The following is a 19,741-nucleotide window of genomic DNA, read 5'->3' as shown; positions in this document are numbered from 1 at the left end:
TTGGAGGTGTACCTGTGGATGTATTTCAAGGCCTACCTTCAAACTCAGTGCCTCTTTCCTTGACATCATGGGAAAATCAAAAGAAATCAGCCAAGACCCCAGAAAAAAAATTACGAAAGTATTAACACCATGGGACCACGCAGCCATCATCCCGCTCAGGAAGGAGACGCGTTCTGTCTCCTAGAGATGAATGTACTTTGGTGCGAAAAGTTCAAACCAATCCCAGAACAACAACAAAGGACCTTGTGAAGATTCTGGAGGAAACAGGTACAAAAGTATCTATATCCACAGTAAAACGAGTCCTATATCGACAAGCCCGCTCAGCAAAGAAGAAGCCACTACTCCAAAAACCGTCATAAAAAAGACAGACTACGGTTTTCAACTGCACATGGGGACAAAGACCATACTTTTTGGAGAAATGTCCTCTGATCTGATGACACAACAATAGAACTGTTTGGCCATAATGACCAACGTAATCTTTGGAGGAAAAAAGGGGAGGCTTGCAAGCCGAAGAACACCATCCCAACCGTGAAGCACGGGGGTGGCAGCATCATGTTGTGGGGGGGCTTTGCTGCAGGAGGGCCTGGTGCACTTCACAAAATAGATGGCATCCTGAGGAAGGAAAATTATATGGATATATTGAAGCAACATCTCAAGACATCAGTCAGGAAGTTAAAGCTTGGTCGCAAATGCGTCTTCCAAATGGACAATGACCCCAAGCATACTTCCAAAGTTGTGGCAAAATGGTTTAAGGACAACAAAGTCAAGGTATTGGAGTGGCCATCACAAAGCCCTGACCTCAATCCCATAGAAAACGTGTGGGCAGAACTGAAAAAGCGTGTGCGAGCAAGGAGTTCTACAATCCTGACACAGTTACACCAGGTCTTATTGTGGGAAGCTTGTGAAAGGCTACCCGAAACATTTGACCCAAGTTAAACAATTTAAAGGCAATGCTACCAAATACTAATTGAGTGTATGTAAACTTCTGACCCACTGGGAATGTGATGAAAGAAATAAAAGTTTAAATAAATTATTCTCTCTACTATTATTCTGACATTTCACATTCTTAAAATAAAGTGGTGATCCTGACTGACGTAAGACAGGGAATTTTTACTCAGATTAAATGTCAGGAATTGTGAAAAACTGAGTTTAAATGTATTTGCCTAAAGTGTATGTAAACTTCTGACTTCAACTGTATATATGTATATTTTTTTTTTAATCAATTTTAGAATAAGGCTGTAACGCAACAAAATGTGGTAAAATTCAAGGGCTCTGAATACTTTCCAAATGCACTTTAAACATAACATGTCAAATGTGCCATGATTTAATTGGGTGTTTTTCTATCAGTGTGTGCGTGCGTGTTTGTGTGTTTAACCAAACACGATTTTCTGGTTTATCTTCAAGTAGACTCTCCGTTCCAGAGAGGTGGTCGTTCGGTTTCTCAAGCATGATGACAGGCTGAATATTCTCTCCACAAACGCTTGGGATGCAGGGGCAGAAACCAGATCCAGTACCACAGGGCACAGCTTTGGATAAACCTTGCCTGACAAAACTGGAGACTTGACTCTGTAAACATGCCCCCTTTACCTCTTCCAGGTATTTCCGCAGCTCACACGGGGCATTTAATTCCCTGCCAGGTTGACCCTCCCCCTAAGACACGATCTTTGATGTAGCAAAGCTATTTTTCTGAAGAACTGTGGTCGAGATGCTTGCTGGATTCAAAGTGCTGGCACCTTTGGGCGTCCTGCTACTCCACGGCTGTACTCTCTGATATGCTGAAGTACTCTGCTTCCCTCGTCAGTGGCTCCATCTCTGTTGAGCGAAGTGCCAGAGACACGCTTGGGTCCATCAAGCAAGCTGCTGCACTGGTTGGATCGAAGTTGGCTGCCAGAGGATTCAGTTTGAAGTTGGTCGATGTAGATTGTAAACAGCTCCAGCAACTTCACAAGCTGCTCTAGCTTGCCCCAGTCAAGCTCCGTGCTCGCCCTCGGATTTCTTCCATTAGCTACTGATAGCTATTGATGATGATGCACAAACTAGGCATATTTGAAACATTTGCATCTAACTTGCAGCATTTACCCACCATATTTACAAACTCAAAAACCCCATTAGAAAAAAAGCTTGAAAATCCCATTTGATTTTAGCCAGGTAGAAAAAAAATAAAACTAAACATAATTTGATGTTTTTTATTTTATTTTTGTTCATTTTGCAGTCAAATATAGTACTTTCAGTACATGTTTTTCATTTTAATTTTAATTTCAGTTTACTAAATAGTTATTCAATTTTAGTGTTTATTTTAGTTTCAGTTTTCATTTAATAGAATAACCTTGGTACCAATATTGTAGTTGTGCATGTCAATAATTTTAGTGCCACTTTGTTACCGGTACATATCTTAGCATTCTAATAAAGGAAGTGGGTGAGTGCTGAGAATGTTAAATACATCAACTTCCCACGCCTCAATATGTGTATGTGGGTGGTTTGTGTAGTCAGTGGACTTGAACAGTGGGTGAGTTTCAGTTGATAAACCACAGTAGTTCTGCTTGTCCCTCCAGTGCCACCTGGGCATGTACAGTGTATATATAACAGGCTTAACAGACATAAGAAAACCCTGTAGGGCCAATGAACTTTGTGTTTTCGTAAGGGTATAAAACTATTCTTTCATTTGGAAGCAGGGAATATCACTACTTTGCTGATAAGTACTGTAAGTAATTGTCAAGACCTGTTGGGGGGGGGGGGGATATTTGTGTGATCTGTTATTAAAGGTGTGTATTTGTATTTATTATTTATTAAGGCTGCAGCTACTTTTCCTGGGGTCCAGCAAAATTAAGACAATTTAAAAAACATTACAATACATTGCACAACAGATTTCACAACACATTAAGTGTGTGCCCTCAGGACACTACTCTACTACCACATAATATGTAGTAGTAGAGTAGTGGCATGAGAGCACACACTACAATATCTACAACACAAAATCCAGGTGTACATGTGTATATAGTGCGTATGTTGTCATGTGTGTGTGTGTGTGTGTGCATGTGTCTGTGCCTGTGTGTATGTTTGTTCACAGTCCCCTCTGTTCCATAAGGTGTATTTTTATCTGTTATTTTATCTCTATCACATGGTGTTCAGATATGAGCCTCTCTATCTATACCTATATACATCAGAGTATCTGAGAGAAGTTTTCATACATTCAAACTCAGATAAAACAACACAACTTTCCATTTATTCTGAGCATCGATTTCTAACACCAGGGATCAGACAGAATAATGTTTGTTAGTTATAGCTGTGAGTACATCTTGTTTTTGTTGTCCTCTCCTATAAGACTAATTGGGCACTCACTACTCTGTGGTTTGGATCGTACTGTAGATCAGAGGAAACCCTGTCTAGTTGATTTCTAGAAGTTTTATTAGGCCAATAGACTAGTTAGCTGCAGAATGCCTTGGGCATAGCAGAAGAGGTATCGATCGAGACAACTTACAACACAGAGTTATTTTATTCTCTTCATAATGACAGCATGTCTAATGTATGTGAGAAACATTTAAATGATTATACACTGTCACAGACAAGTGTCTAATTTTGAAATTGTGATAAATCATTTGAGAATAGGCAACAAAAGTTAGTTTACGTTAATTGGCAGTACATGTTTCATGAGAGCAGTCTTTCCAAGGATGTTGATACATCAATGCCACTATTACAGCAATGCCAATAATTAATGTAATATGTCTTTTAGAATGATAATTGTGCTGCATTACAAGGTCCACTTAGGAATGGGAGTGTGAAGGATTGAACAAGGATAAATGTAGTATTCAAATAATATTTGTGTCTCTAGGATACCCACAGGAGAAACTACAAATCATCTGGGAATGGCTTAGTGACAGATGGCCAGACAAGTCCTCACATCAAAGGACATCAGGACGTCATTGGACATGTCGTAGAACATCATCTTGTGGCCAATCCATCAAATCAGAAAATGTCTATGGTTTGTCAAGATAGTGCAACCCCAGATGATTCAGTTGACAGAATGACACCAGAGTTATCACAGGCACTCAGTCTGATGTTTGCTGCCTGGTCAAGGCAGAATGTAAGCGATTGGAGTCAGACAGGGAAATTAACTCTCCAAAGATGAACTGTTGTTATAGGCTGGGTGGTTTGACAGTATGAACAATGGCATGATACTGCAGTCAATGAATTACCAACCAGCCAGTGATACAGTGTATGTTGGAATTAACTTGAATATTAGATTGTATGAAAGGTCAATTGCAATGGTAAAGGTTATACAAGTATGTTGAATGATTGCATTTGCTGTTTTGGAAGATATTAGAATATATAAGATGTTATGTGTGTTGTGTCATAGATTTTTCAATGTGTTAATTGTCCATTGTTTTCCACAGAGTAAATGTAATATCAGCAATATCAGTGCAATGCAATTAAAGGTGTTACACAGGGGCGGCAGGTAGCCTAGTGGTTAGAGCGTTGGATCAAATCCCCGAGCTGACAAGGTAAAAAAATCAGTCGTTCTGCCCCTGAACAAGGCAGTTAACCCACTGTTCCTAGGCCGTCATTGAAAATAAGAATTTGTTCTTAACCTACTTGCCTATTTAAATAAAGGTAAAACATATATATATAACAATTTCTATATAATTACTTAGGCCTAGTACTCATTACCAAGTTAAAATTGCTACAAACAATAGATGAACTTGTACTTCTTACAAAACAATTAGGAATTTTATTGTTAGATTAATAATTTGATGAATTAGATGAAACAAAGATATAACATAAAAATAACTATTCTAGTGGTGAATCAAAAATGTAGCCTATAGAGTGAGTAGCTTAGATAGCTAATTTAGAAAATGGGATTGTCCTTTTCTCCCCTTTTTAACATTACAAGTAACAATGGAAATCAACAACTCTGTCTGTCTCCTTCTGTTTCTTTCTTGTAAGCATTTTTCCAGCCTAGAGTCTGAGACATTGTGGAAATCTGTGGTAGAGAAGTCGTCGACCTTCTAGCCATCGCTGATCCACTTTTCATTTTCCATTGGTTTTGTCTTGTCTTCCGTCACACCTGGTTCCAATTCCATCAATTACATGTTGTGTATTTAACCCTCTGTTCCCCCTCATGTCCTTGTCGGTAATTGTTTCTTGTAGTGCTTATGCACGGTATGCTGGTATTTACCGGGTTTTGTTTGACCCATTTATTGTATTGTTCTGTTGACGGTGGTTTATGGATATTAAACGACACCGTTGTAAATCAGTTTTCGCTCTCCTGCGCCTGACTTCTCTGCCGCCAGTACGCACCTCACTACAAATTACTGTCTAACTACAGAAGTGTAACAACAAATTATTGTTATCATGTATGTTACAAATGGACAGGTTCCCACTAAAATCACCAACTTACTTTTCGGGGTTTTCTCAGCTGCATCCGATTCATTAACAAGTGTGACAGAGGTTGGGATCCCTTGTGGTTGTGCTGGGTGTCTGGGAGATTATAGCCTATGCTATTATGGCCTACCCATGAATGTGAACTGCTGAAAATATATCGCCAGTCAAAGTTGTTGCTAGCACTTGCCCCCAAAATAAAGCCATATGGGTTAATTTGGTTGAGCTTATGAAAACAGATCTAATATGAGTGTCATTCCAGGTGAGGAATAAGACACTATTTCAAAGCATAGTACATGTAAAGTTTTCCTAAGTACAATGTAATTGCTAGTTGTTACAGAGGATGTAGCTAGTTAAACTGAAGTGTATATTGTGGAGTACCTACTTGTAACTAACGTGTACTTACAGTATACAGTACATTACCCATCCTGACAGCCTGGACCTCAATTCAAAGCTTCTGGACGCGATATCCAAGTGGGAGAATAAACACAATAGTACATCACAGAGTACATGTAATATCTTCATAAGTACAATGTAATTACTAAGTGTTACACATGATTTACCTAGTTAAAATTAAGTATATCTTGAGGGGTACTTATTTGTAATTATAATGCACCTACAAAGTACATTGCCCATTGCCAATCTAATTGTCAGGATGGGTAATGTACTTTGTAGGTACATTATAATAGACCTTGCACTTCTTACTAAATACTTAGGATTTGTATTGTTAGATTAATAATTTGATGAATTAGATGAAACAAAGAGATAACATAAAAATAACTATTCTAGTGGTGACTCAAATCTGTAGCCTATGACAATTCAGCATTAGACACTACGTTACCCAATACTAGATATCACCTTCTACCCTCAAGCCATAAAACTGCTACCCCCCCACCCCTTTGTTTTTACACTACTGCTACTCGCTATTTATTATTTATGCATAGTCACTTTACCCCTACCTACAGTACATGTACACATTTCCTCAACTAGCCAGTACCCCTGCACATTGACTCGGTACCGGTACCCCCTGTATATAGCCTCGTTATTGTTATTTTATTGTGTTGCTTAAAAAAATATTTAAAAATTCTGCTTTAGTTTATTTAGTAAATATTTTCACAACTCCATTTATTGATCTGCGCTGTTGGTTAAGGGCTTGTAAGTAAGCATTTCACGGTAAGGTCAACACCTGTTGTGTTCGGCGCATGTTACCTAGCTAGCTACCTAGCTAGTCCTTGTGTTATCCAGATAGCTATAAGCGTGCATGCTAACACCAACTAACTAAATGTGCATATTTCCATTAGGTAACACCTAGTCTGTGAAGTGCGCGTGGGCAATAACTCAATTTGCCCTCGCACTCCTTCTGAACACCATTTTTAGAAACTCTGGCAAATTGTAAAGTCCAAAAAACTCAGTCTACTGAGTCTGTTCGTAACATATTCTAGATTTGGGAACAGAAACTGTATTGAGATCATATGTTTAATTGATCCATCTCGCTCCAATTATCTCCCACTGTCGGCCACTGAGCTTCCTCTCCCCACCATATTTTTCGGGGAGAGAAAACTCCCAGTGAGACATTGGGGCCATTTTTTTTATCTGTGCTAACATAATAATAAGCTAGAGAGTGTTTAGCTACATAGAAAATGAACGAACTTTACTCATAGTGTGTGTTGACACACCTAGCTAGCTACCTAGCTAACGTTAACATGCAGGGTGTGCTCTGTTTGCATCACTTTCAATGGGGGACTTTTCATGGTTCATCGTTATTGTGGCAAGCTTCACACATAGATGAGCCCAGCAAGCTAGCTAGTTAGCTAGCGATGAGTGACTATAGCAAGATAGAACAATGAGTCCCACCACTGGATGTTGGTAAACTATAATTACAAGTACCCCTCAAGATACACTTCATTTTAACTAGCCAAATCCTGTGTAACATAATTCTTCACACTTGTCAAGAGAAATTAAAATAAAGTGCAACTTGTCTGACCACACAGAACCCTTGACAAAATCTTAATGCCTGTGTTTAAGAATGCAATAACGAGGGTCATTTGCTGATAAATCTAAGAACTGGTATCCTGGCAACACTGAGGAACAAATAATTACATTTTAGGAAAAGAGTAATAACTGATTCCCCAACAAAAGAGTCCAGAGGAGATTGCAGCCACAACTAATCTTAGACAAAGTTCTTTATTTAGGACAGGGTCAGACCTTTTCCACATAGCCTTCATTATATGCACCACCTCCATCTAGACAGAGAAGGACCCAGTCAAAATTACATCTACTATTGATGTTCAAATTGAACGCTCCATCTAAGGTGACCTGCCACAGGAAGACACATGGCAGACAAGACTGTATGCATTATGTTTACCAACCAGAGGGAGTAAATGACGGCATCAGAATTCTACTCCTCTCCTTTCACAGACATGTTCCATCAAACAGAAAATTGTCTGAGTGTATGACTAGAAAATAGTCACGTTTCATAAACCATCTGATATACAATTTCAATCTCTCCAATCTCCCATGACTCCATTCACAGCTCAAATGTTCACATGGATATATCAATCAGATGTCCTGCTGGGGAAAGTAATATACTCCTTCCACCAAGATAGAGTGAAGTGAAGTGAATGGGCTATGCTGGGCATGGGCTGGAGAAAGCATTGATTCTACTCCATCTTGTTCTGATGAATGCAATGCAGTGGTTCTGCTGACTGTCAAGTGGAAGACATTTCTAGCTGCTCAGAGGGGAGGAGAAAGCAGCTATTGAAATTTCTGATTACTCACAATCAGTATCTGAGCTCTGATTGTGTCCATTAGGCTGAACTAAGAACCCAAGAGAGAGTTCATATGTGAGGTGACTAAGCAGAGCAAAAGGATCTAAGGATTTGGTAGCGTGAGTGCAAGAGAAACAGGAGACGAAAGAGCCTAAGATCATGAGCTCTGTGATCAATCATTTCTGCTGCTTCCCCAGTGATTTTCAGCCAGGTCTGAAGTTGTATTTTTATCTGACACTGCGATTAAAAAAACATGAGAGAATTATTCTCATGAAATATGAGATGAAATTAGATAATATATAGTTTGGTCATTCATCAGGAATCTCTTCGGGTCTCTACAATCAATGTCAGATGCTCTTGAGTTGGCCTGTTTGTTGACGTCAAGTAGAAAGACCATCTTGAGTAGAAAGTAAAGGATAAGATTGCTGGTATTGAACAGTGTGAAGGGTGCTATGATAAAGGGAAAAACAGACTCCAATTTAGAAAAATAATAAAGACCAGGAAGAAATTAGCAGATGTGTTGTTTACTGTGAAAGACATACAGCAGAGTTATACAACATGAGACATAGACTGAACTGGCATGATCTGATGATTGAATATATATAACATGTTTGCTTTTGGAAGCGTACCTGATTCAAATAAATTCATTGAAATCTTGTGGACAACCGCAAACATGTTAATTTAGCAGCTAATTCATCAATTCTGACAGCGACCAAAAAGCCTTTGAATGAGATGGGATCATGGACAAATTATGCCATCCTTTCAGCCAGACAAAGCTGCTTTGCAATTATGTATTAGAAAACATGAAACACTAGTAGACACTGAGTATGAGTAGTAGAGCTATGACTCAGTTGCAATGCTTGCTCTTACTCAATGCTTGCTCTTACTCTTACTTCAATCATGGAAAAACATGAAAATGTAGTTTCTTAAATAGCACCATTAGTACTGAGCCTGTTTGACAGCCTGTTCTCGCCAGAAACAAACTGCTACTCGAACAAGATGTGTGCCTTGACAGACTGCACCCCAAAGGAATGACAAATCTAGGGTCTTTGTTGGACAAAGTAACACAGGAAGTTTTGCAAAGAACCTTTAGTCCTGTTTTGTATGCAGCCTCTAAACTTCTATGTCACTTACAGTGCCTGCTACTGTAAGCGCATATTTTATAATTACATTATGTACAGTTGACTAGCATAGTACAGGTAACTGACAAAATAAAGGAAACAAGTAAATTAGGGATACAGTTAAGAACAAATTCTTATTTACAATGATGGCCTAGGACCAGTGGGTTAACTGCCTTGTTCAGGGGCAGAACAACAGATGTTTACTTTGTCAGCTCAGGGATTCGATCTGGCAACCTTTCGGTTACTGGCCCAACACTCTAACCACTAGCCTACATCCTGCCTAGGCTGCCTAATCTGTACTCGGCATGAGGTTTAATTGAAGAGCACTGCACTCAGTTTTAGTACATTTTAATATACTGAGCAATTTGAATCTCCCCTTTGTTCAATTGCAACAACGTGTTCTCTGCCTCTATGTGAATATCCTCAGGAAACTCACAAAACTTACTTTTTTTATCACTGCTTCCCTGCTCTCATTCAGTCATACAGACCTTCCCTCTTTGAAAGAACAGACTCTCTCAGCAGGGTAACAAGTTCTTGTCTCTGATGGAGTGTTGAGTGTTTATTTGGCCTCCTGAGTGGGGCAGCGGTCTAAGACACTGCATCTCAGTGAGGCATTAGAGGCATTACTACAGACCCTGGTTTGAATCCAGGCTGTATCACAATCGGCTGTGATTGGGAGTCCCATAGGGCGGCGCACAATTGGCGCAGTATCGTCCAGATTGTATGACGGTGTAGGCCGTCATTGTAAATAATAATTTGTTCTTAACTGACTTGCCTAGTTAAAGGTTAAATAAAAAAATAAATAATGTAATGGTGAATAGTAAGTGGATGATGCGTCATGTGGTCTAAATGGACTCAAAATATGCAGTTTCACACTGGGCAACTGAGAAGAAAACAGTAGATGCACACATATGTCACATTCAGTCAATAACCTCTGTGAGAAATAACAACCCCTATTGGGAGACAAACATCAATTGTAGAAAGCCATTAAAACCGACTGTTTTGAATCAGGGGTACACAGGGTCATTGGCGTCTTTACTGTACCAACCTGGACTCAGGGGTAGAATATTAAATGTTCTGAGACCAGGTTGCAAGAACATAGCAAACAAAAATCCAGGACACTCAAATTAGTGTGATATGTTACGTTTGGTATGTATTAATTTCTGGATGTCGAGCATGAATTGTTACAAATTACAATTAGTATAATACAGTTGAAGTCGGAAGTTTACATACACTTAGGTTGGAGTCATTAAAACTCGTTTTTCAACCACAAATCTCTTGTTAACAAACTATAGCTTTGGAAAGTCGGTTAGGACATCTACTTTGTGCATGACACAAGTACTTTTTCCAACAATTGTTTACAGACAGATTATTTCACTTATAATTCACTGTATCACAATTCAAGTGGGTCAGAAGTTTTTGTACACTAAGTTGACTGTGCCTTTAAACAGCTTGGAAAATTCCAGAAAAGTATGCCATGGCTTTAGAAGCTTCTGATAGGCTAATTGACATCATTTGTGTTAATTGGAGGTGCACCTGTGGATGTATTTCAAGGCCTACCTTCAACTCAGTGCCTCTTTGCTTGACATCATGGGAAAATCAAAAGAAATCACCCAAGACCTCAGAAAAAAAATTGCAGACCTCCACAAGTCTGGTTCATCCTTGGGAGCAATTTCCAAACACCTGAAGGTACCACTTTCATCTGTACAAACAATAGTACGCAAGTATAAACACCATGGGACCACGCAGCCGTCATACCACTCAGGAAGGAGAAGCGTTCTGTCTCCTAGAGATGAACGTACTTTGGTGCAAAAAGTGTAAATCAATCCCAGAACAACAGCAACGGACCTTGTGAAGATGCTGGATAAAACAGGTACAAAAGTATCTATATCCACAGTAAAACGAGTCCTATATTGACATAACCTGAAAGGCCGCTCAGCAAGGAAGAAGCCACTGCTCCAAAACCGCCATAAAAAAGACAGACTACGGTTTGCAACTGCACATGTGTCTCGCCCTGGCCATAGAGAGGCTTTTATTCTCTATTTTGGTTAGGCCAGGGTGTAACTAGGGTGGGCATTATAGCTTCTTTATTTATATGTTTGTGTGGTTCCCAATCAGAGGCAGCTGTCTATCGTTGTCTCTGATTGGGGATCATATATAAGTTGTCCTTTTCCGTTGGGTTTTGTGGGTAGTTATTTTCTGTTTAGTGTCTGCACCTGACAGAACTGTTTCGTTTTTTTCACTTTGTTATTTTGTTCGAGTGTTTTTGAGAAATAAAATATCATGAACACTTACCACGCTGCGCTTTGGTCCATGCCTTCTGACGAGAGACGTTACAACATGGGGACAAAGATCTTACTTTTTGGAGAAATGTCCTCTGGTCTGATTAAACTGTTTTGCCATAAGGACCATCGTTATGTTTGGAGGAAAAAGGGGGATGCTTGCAAGGCGAAGAACACCATCCCAACTGTGAAGCACGGGGGTGGCAACATCATGTTGTGGGGGTGTTTTGCTGCAGGAGGGACTGGTGCACTTCAGAAAATAGATGGCATCCTGAGGAAAGAAAATTATGTGGATATATTGAAGCACCATCTCAAGACATCAGTCAGGACTTTGAAGCTTGGTCGCAAATGGGTCTTCCAAATGAACAATGACCCCAAGCATACTTCCAAAGTTGTGGCAAAATGGCTTAAGGACAACAAAGTCAAGGTATTGGAGTGTCCATCACAAAGCCCTGACCACAATCCCATAGAAAATTTGTGGGCAGAACTGAAAAAGCGTGTACGAGCAAGGAGACCTACAAACCTGACTCAGTTACACCAGCTCTGTCACGAGGAATGGGCCAAAATTCACCCAACTTATTGTGGGAAGCTTGTGGAAGGCTACCTGAAACGTTTGACCCAAGTTAAACTATTTAAAAGCAATGCTACCAAATACTAATTGAGTGTATGTAAACTTTTGACCCACTGGGAATGTGATGAAAGAAATAAAAGCTGAAATAAATAATTCTCTCTTATTATTCTGTCATTTCACATACTTAAAATAAAGTGGTGATCCTAACTGACCTAAGACAGGGAATTTTTACTCTGATTAAATGTCAGGAATTGTGAAAAACTGAGTTTAAATGTATCTGGCTGAGGTATATGTAATTTTCCGACTTCAACTGTATGTTACGAATTCCAATTAGTATAATATGTTACGAATTCCAATTAGTATAATATGTTACGAATTCCAATTAGTATAATATGTTACGAATTACAATTAGTATGATATGTTACGAATTGCAATATGTATGATGTGTTCCAAAATCCAATTTGTTGTGACTAACGTTAGCTAGGCTATGGGTTAGGGTTAAGGTTAGGGTCATGAGTTAGGTTAAAGGGGTTAAGGTTAGGTTTAGGGGAAGAGTTGGCTGACATGCTAAGTAGTTGCAAAGTAGCCATAAAGGAATAAGCGATTGCAAAGTTGCTGATTAGCTAAAACGCAAAAGTTGTCTGTGATGAAATTTGAAAACGTAACCTTTAGGTTGCTAGATGTTCGCCGTCCTCCCTCCCTAAAATAATGCTGGTCTGCCATTTGTCATTGGTGTTACTCACACCTTAAATGACAATTCTGGCTTTCCATAATGTTTTTCCGTCAAATCAATTTGTGCATTTAAATAGTAATGGAGATAAATGGTAATGGTAATTTGAAGAAAGGTTTTTATTATTTTACTTTAACATACTAAGGGATAGTAAGTATAAAGTTTTATCTATACTGTTTTTGCTGTAACGTCAACAATAACTGAAGGTGAGTCATCAAAATGTAATAGTTATTTCCTTAAAATGTTTACTTTTGAACAATATTACAATTAGGTTGGTAAAATACCAATAATCTGTGCTGTTACACTGCACATAATGTAACACCAATGACTTGACACATGATTATCAGAGTCAACTTCAACCATTTATTACATTTTAAAACTGAAAATGCCATGGAATATGTTACAATTTCTCTCCCGACACCCAATTGAAATACAAAAGGAAGATTTTTGCAGTTTCCCTGCGTTGTCTGTACAGCTTGTGTTTCTCTGCTGCACACAATTTGTTCATACCTGTCTTAATTGAATCTTAATTGTTTTGTTAATAATTCTGTATTCCTTTACATACAAATGACAAACACCAATGACACATTTGATTTAGACACATGCAATTTAATTAATTGGTAGTATATGAAAAGAGTGCAGACTCACCATGTGCTTCCATAAATGTCCCCTCTCAATAAACCATTTGCCACAGGATGTACTTTTTAGGATTTTGTATGTTAAAAAAATAAATAATAATTTGTACGTATAACACCAATGACATTACATTTCGGGACATGTATTCCTTTTTCATTATTGTCACGTGTGCTCCCTCTCCGGCCTCTAGGTCACCAGGCTGCCTGTTATGGCGCACAGCTGTCACCATCGTTACGAGCACCTGCGTGTCATCCTTTCCTATATATGTCACTCGCTTTGGTTCCTTCCCCAGGAGTTATTGTTTCTGTTCCAGTGTCATGTCTGTGCCTTGCTTGTGTTTCTTGTTTTGTATTTAGTTGCGTTTATTTATTAAAACACTCACTCCCTGAACTTGCTTCCTGACTCTCAGCGCACTCGTTAAAATAATTTTGGGGGGTTTTTTGGTTATCTATTCAGTAAATATAAGGCTTTTGTTCAATTCATGGCATTCAAGATAATATATAGATTTACTCAAAACATGTCACTACACCTCAAAACATTTTTTTCTTAAATGCATACAAATACACGTGTTGCAACATAAAGGACTTCCATATGTTTTCTTATTAAATAACAGTTTAGTAAAAATAAAAGTGTATTATTTGTAAAAAATTAAATGTAATTTTAAAGTGTTTTTACATGATGCCAATGTTCGGGGACATCATTACCACCGCAATTCAAGAATTACCCTTCTAGATGATTTTACAAGAATGTGTTTTGCTATGGTCTAAAAATAATTGGATGGATTTAATGAATTTAAGAGTTGTCAGACTGTCAAGTTCGTTAAATCTGTGAAGAATTTACAAAACAGGAAAGTGTCAGAGGAAGATTTTGACTGGGCCTCATGGGGCCCTCGATGACACAAACGAAGGCTGGTATTGGATGAAAACACTGAATCTGTGTGTGCTCACACTCACCAAAGTCTTATTCTACAGATGCTTCCATTGAAGAGAGCCAAAAATCTGATTTGAATTGACATTCGGTCTTCCATTACGAGGACAGAATATGGATATGCTTAAGTCTGGAGGTGTTTGTGATTGTATGAAGAAAATAAACAAATATGGACAGTAATCAACCTTTTATAAATATAGTACTAGAATATGGTACTGATTTGAATGGCGCCGGAGGGGATGGCTGCCGTTTTACACGCTCCTAACCAACTGTGCTATTTTGTTAGTTTTTTTGCGTTGTTTGTAACTTCTTTTTTAACTTCTTCTGTACATAATGTTGCTGCTACCGTCTCTTATGACCAAAAATAACTTCTGGACATCGGAACAGAGATTACTCACCTCGAACTGGACAAATATTTTTTTCTTTAACCAGTCCGACGGAAAGGATATACTGCTTTCTCGGGAACGGGCCCAAATCCCCGTCATTTGCGTGAAGAAAAGACATAGAAAAAGGAGGCCATTTGCGTGAAGAAAAGACAGAGAAAAAGGAAGCGGAGGTCGGGCTGCTTACTGAGAATTCGTAGGCCAGTGAGTAAACCTCCACTACCATCCGTTCTATTGGCCAACGTGCAATCATTGGAAAACAAAATGGATGATATACGATCAAGACTATCCTACCAACGGGACATTAAAAACTGTATTATCTTAAGTTTCACCGAGTCGTGGCTGAACGACGACAAGGATAATATAGAGCTGGCGGGATTTTCCATGCATCGGCAGGACAGAAAAGCTACGTCTGGTAAGAAGAGAAGCCAGGGGTGTGTGTCTATTTGTCAATAACAGCTGGTGCGCGATGTCTAATATTAAAGAAGCCTTGAGGTATTGCTCGCCTGAGGTAGAGCACCTTATGATAAGCTGTAGACCACACTATTTACCATAGAGTTTTCATCTATATTTTTCGTAGCCGTCTATTTACCACCACAAACTGATGCTGGCACTAAGACCTCACTCAACGAGCTGGATAAGGCCATAAGCAAACAAGAAAATGCTCATCCAGAAGCGGCGCTCCTAATGGCTGGGGACTTTAATCCAGGCAAATTTAAATCAATTTTACCTAATTTCTACCAGCATGTGCAACCAGAGGGAAAGACCACATCTAGACCACATTTACTCCACACACAGAGACGCATACAAAGCTCTCCCTCGCACTCCATTTGGCAAATCTGACCATAATTATATCCTCCTGATTACTGCTTACAAGCAAAAATTAAAGCAGGAAGTACCAGTGACTCGCTCAATACAAAAGTGGTCAGATGACGCGGATGCTACTGTACAGGACTGTTTTGCTAGCACAGACAGGAATGAGTGGATGCTACTCTACAGAACTGTTTTGCTAGCACAGACAGGAATATGTTCCGGGATTCATCCAATGGCAATGAGGAGTATACCCCCTCAGTCATCGGCTTCATCAATAAGTGCATCTACAATGTCCCAACCAGAAGCCATGGATTATAGGCAACATCCGCATTGCGCTAAAGGCTAGAGCTGCTGCTTTCAAGGAGTGGGACACTAATCCGGACGCTTATATGAAATCCCTCTATGCCCTCAGACGAACCATCAAACAGGCAAAGTGTCAATACAGGATTAAGATTAAATCCTACTACACCGGCTCTGATGCTCGTCGGATGTGGCAGAGCTTGAAAACTATTATGGACTACAAAGGAAAACCCCAGCTGCGAGCTGCCCAGTGACGCGAGCCTACCAAATGAGCTAAATGGCTTTTGTGCTCTCTTCGAGGCAAGTAACACTGAAGCATGCATGAGAGCACGAGCTGTTCTGGACGACTGTGTGATGGTGCTCTCGGTAGCCGATGTGAGCAATATCTTTAGACAGGTCAACATTCACAAAGCCGCGTGTCCAGACGGATTACCAGGATGTTTACTCAAAGCATGCGCGGACCAACTGGCAACTGTCTTCACTGACATTTTCAACCTCTCCCTGATTGAGTCTGTAATACCAACATGTTTCAAGCAGACCCCCATAGTCCCTGTGCCCAAGAAAGTGAAGGTAACCTGCCTAAATGATTACCGCCCCATAGCACTCACGTCGGTAGCCATGAAGTGCTTTGAAAGGCTGGTCATGGCTCACATCAACAGCATCATCCCGGATACCATAGACCTACTCCAATTCCCATACCACCCCAACAGATCCACAGATGACGCAATCTCAATCGCACTCCACACTGCCCTTTCCCACCTGGACAAAAGGAACACCTATGTGAGAATGCTGTTCATTGACTACAGCTCAGCGTTCAACACCATAGTGCGCAAAAAGCTTAATAATAATCCAAGGACCCTGGGACTAAACACCTCCCTCTGCAACTGGATCGTGGACTTTGTGACGGGACGCCCTCAGGTGGTAAGGGTAGGCAACAACACGTCTGCCACGCTGATCCTCAACACTTGGGCCCCTCAGGGGTGTGTACTTAGTCCCTTCCTGTACTCCCTGTTCACCCACGACTGCATGGCCAAACACAACTCCAACACCATCATTAAGTTTGCAGACAACACAACAGTTGTAGTCCTGATTACCGACAACGATGAGACAGCATATAGGGAGGAGGTTAGAGACCTGGCAGTGTGGTGCCAGGACAACAACCTCTCCCTCAATGTGAGCAAGACAAAGGAGCTGATCGTGGACTATAGGGAAAGGCGGGCCGAACAGTCCCCCATTCCCCTTTAACGGGGCTGTAGTGGAGTGGGTTGAGAGTTTCAAGTTCCTTGGTATCCACATCACCAATGAACTATCATGGTCCAAACACACCAAGACAGATGTGAAGAGGGCACGACAACACCTTTTCCCCCTCAGGAGACTGAAAAGATTTGGCATGGGTCCCCAGATCCTCAAAAAGTTCTACAGCTGCAACATCGAGAGCATCCTGACCGGTTGCATCACCGCCTGGTATGGTAGTTGCTCGGCATCTGACTGTAAGGCGCTACAGAGGGTAGTGCATACGCCCCAGTAAATCACTGGGACCAAGCTTCCTGCCATCCAGGACCTATATACTAGGCGGTGTCAGAGGAAAGCCCAAAAAATTGTCAAAGACTCCAGTCACCCAAGTCATAGACTCTTCTCTCTGCTACCGCACGGCAAGCGGAACCGGAGCATCAAGTCTAGGACCAAAAGGTTCCTTAACAACTTCTTCCCCCAAGCCATAACACTGCTGAACAATTAATCAAATGGCCACCCGGACTATTTACATTGACACAACACCACCCCCCCATTTGTTTTTACACTGCTGCTACTCGCTGTTTATTATCTATGCATAGTCACTTTACCCCTACCTACGTGTACAAAATACCTAGACTAACCTGTACCCCCGCACATTGCCTTGGTGCCGACCCCCGTATATAGCCTCATTATTGCTATTTTATTGTGTTACTTTTTATAGTTTTTTTTACTTTAGTTTATTTGGTAAATATTTTCTTAACTCTTTCTTGAACTGCATTGTTGGTTAATGGCTTGTAATTAAGCATTTCACGGTAAGGTTGTATTCACATGTGACAAATAATGTTTGATTTGATTTGATTTGAAATAGACTGAAACTGAAACTGTATCACAACTTGAAACTTGAAATGAGAACTGTGAGAACCTAGAATGGTAGCTTGGCAACAGTTGAGTTTAAAAACGGAGTTGTGAAGTAGGCAGGCAGGTTGAGGCGATCTAGAAGAGAAGAGATTGAGATGCTCTGTGAATCATGACTGACAAGCTGTCAGCTCTCTGCCCTTCTTGGCTCTTCACAGATAACCAAGAAGTCACACAGCTGTCTTTACCTGTCTGCATATTCACTGTACTGTAGTTTCAAAAGACTTGAGATGAGTTTAAGCTCAGTGTGTGAATATGGTAATAGCAACCGTGTGATTAGTGCTGACAAGATAAGATTATACTTAACCCACCAATCAAAAGTGTGGGATTACTTTGCTTTTCTCTCAATTGGATTCTTTGCAGCTGTGCATGCTAATGTTATTCCATAATTACATTATTTTGATTAAATTTAACTGGGCTCTCTCTCTCTTTGATCATTCTCCCCTTCAGCTCATACCTCAGTAATAGCCCGAGGCAGACAGAAGATAATTAGTTCTGAGACCACAAGACAAAAACACAGACTATATAAAAAAATATATTGACTAGATATATTTGAAATTAAAATACAAAACAAGTGTGTCTATGTATGCCACTACGCGCTGAAAGACCTGGGATGTTTGTCATCTCATGCTTTTGCTGATGTGAATAGTTCAATTTAGGAATTCTACATTTGATTGCCTGTCAAAACAACGACAACACTTCAAGAAACCCATGTCATGTGTATTACCATTTGGCTTACCGTTCTTGGAGGATAAATACATGTTACCTGAAGGAGATTTGTGGTTCAAATAGAGCTAAACAATCCACACAGTGTGGACAGCGCATCTGCCCAGCAATGTAAATCTTCCGTTGGTAGACACTTAAACACATTATGGACACAGTTCAATACAGTTGCACCCAGATTTGAGCAGCACATCTGTGTTTAGTCCTCTGTGTCATAGTCTTGACCCTTGATGGAGATCTTTGCGGTCCGAACTTGGCCATCCACCCCAGGGTACGTTTCAGTGATCTTTCCGATAGGCCATGAAGCCCGAGGCTACTGAGGGTCCACAATCATAGCAATCTGGCCTACATCAAGGTTTACCCTGCCAGTTTCCCATTTCTGATGTATCTGAAGAGTAGGGAGATAGTTGCAGATGAAAGCAGCTCAGAAGTTGACAACCAAGAAGGTCACTAGAGTAAAAGATGGCTTGTGGGAGAGAGGAATCGCGCTGCAACATTAGCAAAATGTTTGGTGTGACTGGATTAGGGTCAGCCAGGTCAGAGGATACTGTGCATGTCCCAGTGGTTTAGAATTAAGGATTCCCTCTACCTCTACCAACACAGACTGCTTCTGCTGTTGATTCCCTAGCACCAAATGAAGGGCCGTTTTTACACGTTTGATTTCATGCTCCCAGCTTCCACCAAAATGAGGAGCAGAGGGAGGATTGAAGGTAGCAGAGCTGTCATGTAACACAGGGTTTGCTGGTGAAGGAGGCAGACATGTATAATACCCTGTTAACACCATGTATTAGAAACACTACATTTTATTACAGCCTTTGCTATTGAGACTATGTTGTTTGCATTGCATCAAACACGTGAAAGCTTCAAAGAAACAATCTGTCAATAATTTAAGAGGCAGTATAGGTTTAACTATTTAATGTACCTTCACATTGATGTGAACTAAAGTAACCTGGTTTGGTTAAG

The sequence above is a fragment of the Salvelinus namaycush genome, chromosome 3 (genome assembly GCF_016432855.1).
Source record: "Salvelinus namaycush isolate Seneca chromosome 3, SaNama_1.0, whole genome shotgun sequence".
NCBI classification, from domain to species: Eukaryota; Metazoa; Chordata; class Actinopteri; order Salmoniformes; family Salmonidae; genus Salvelinus; species Salvelinus namaycush.
The sequence above is the reverse complement of the archived record's forward strand: the minus strand, read 5'-3'. Positions refer to the sequence as shown.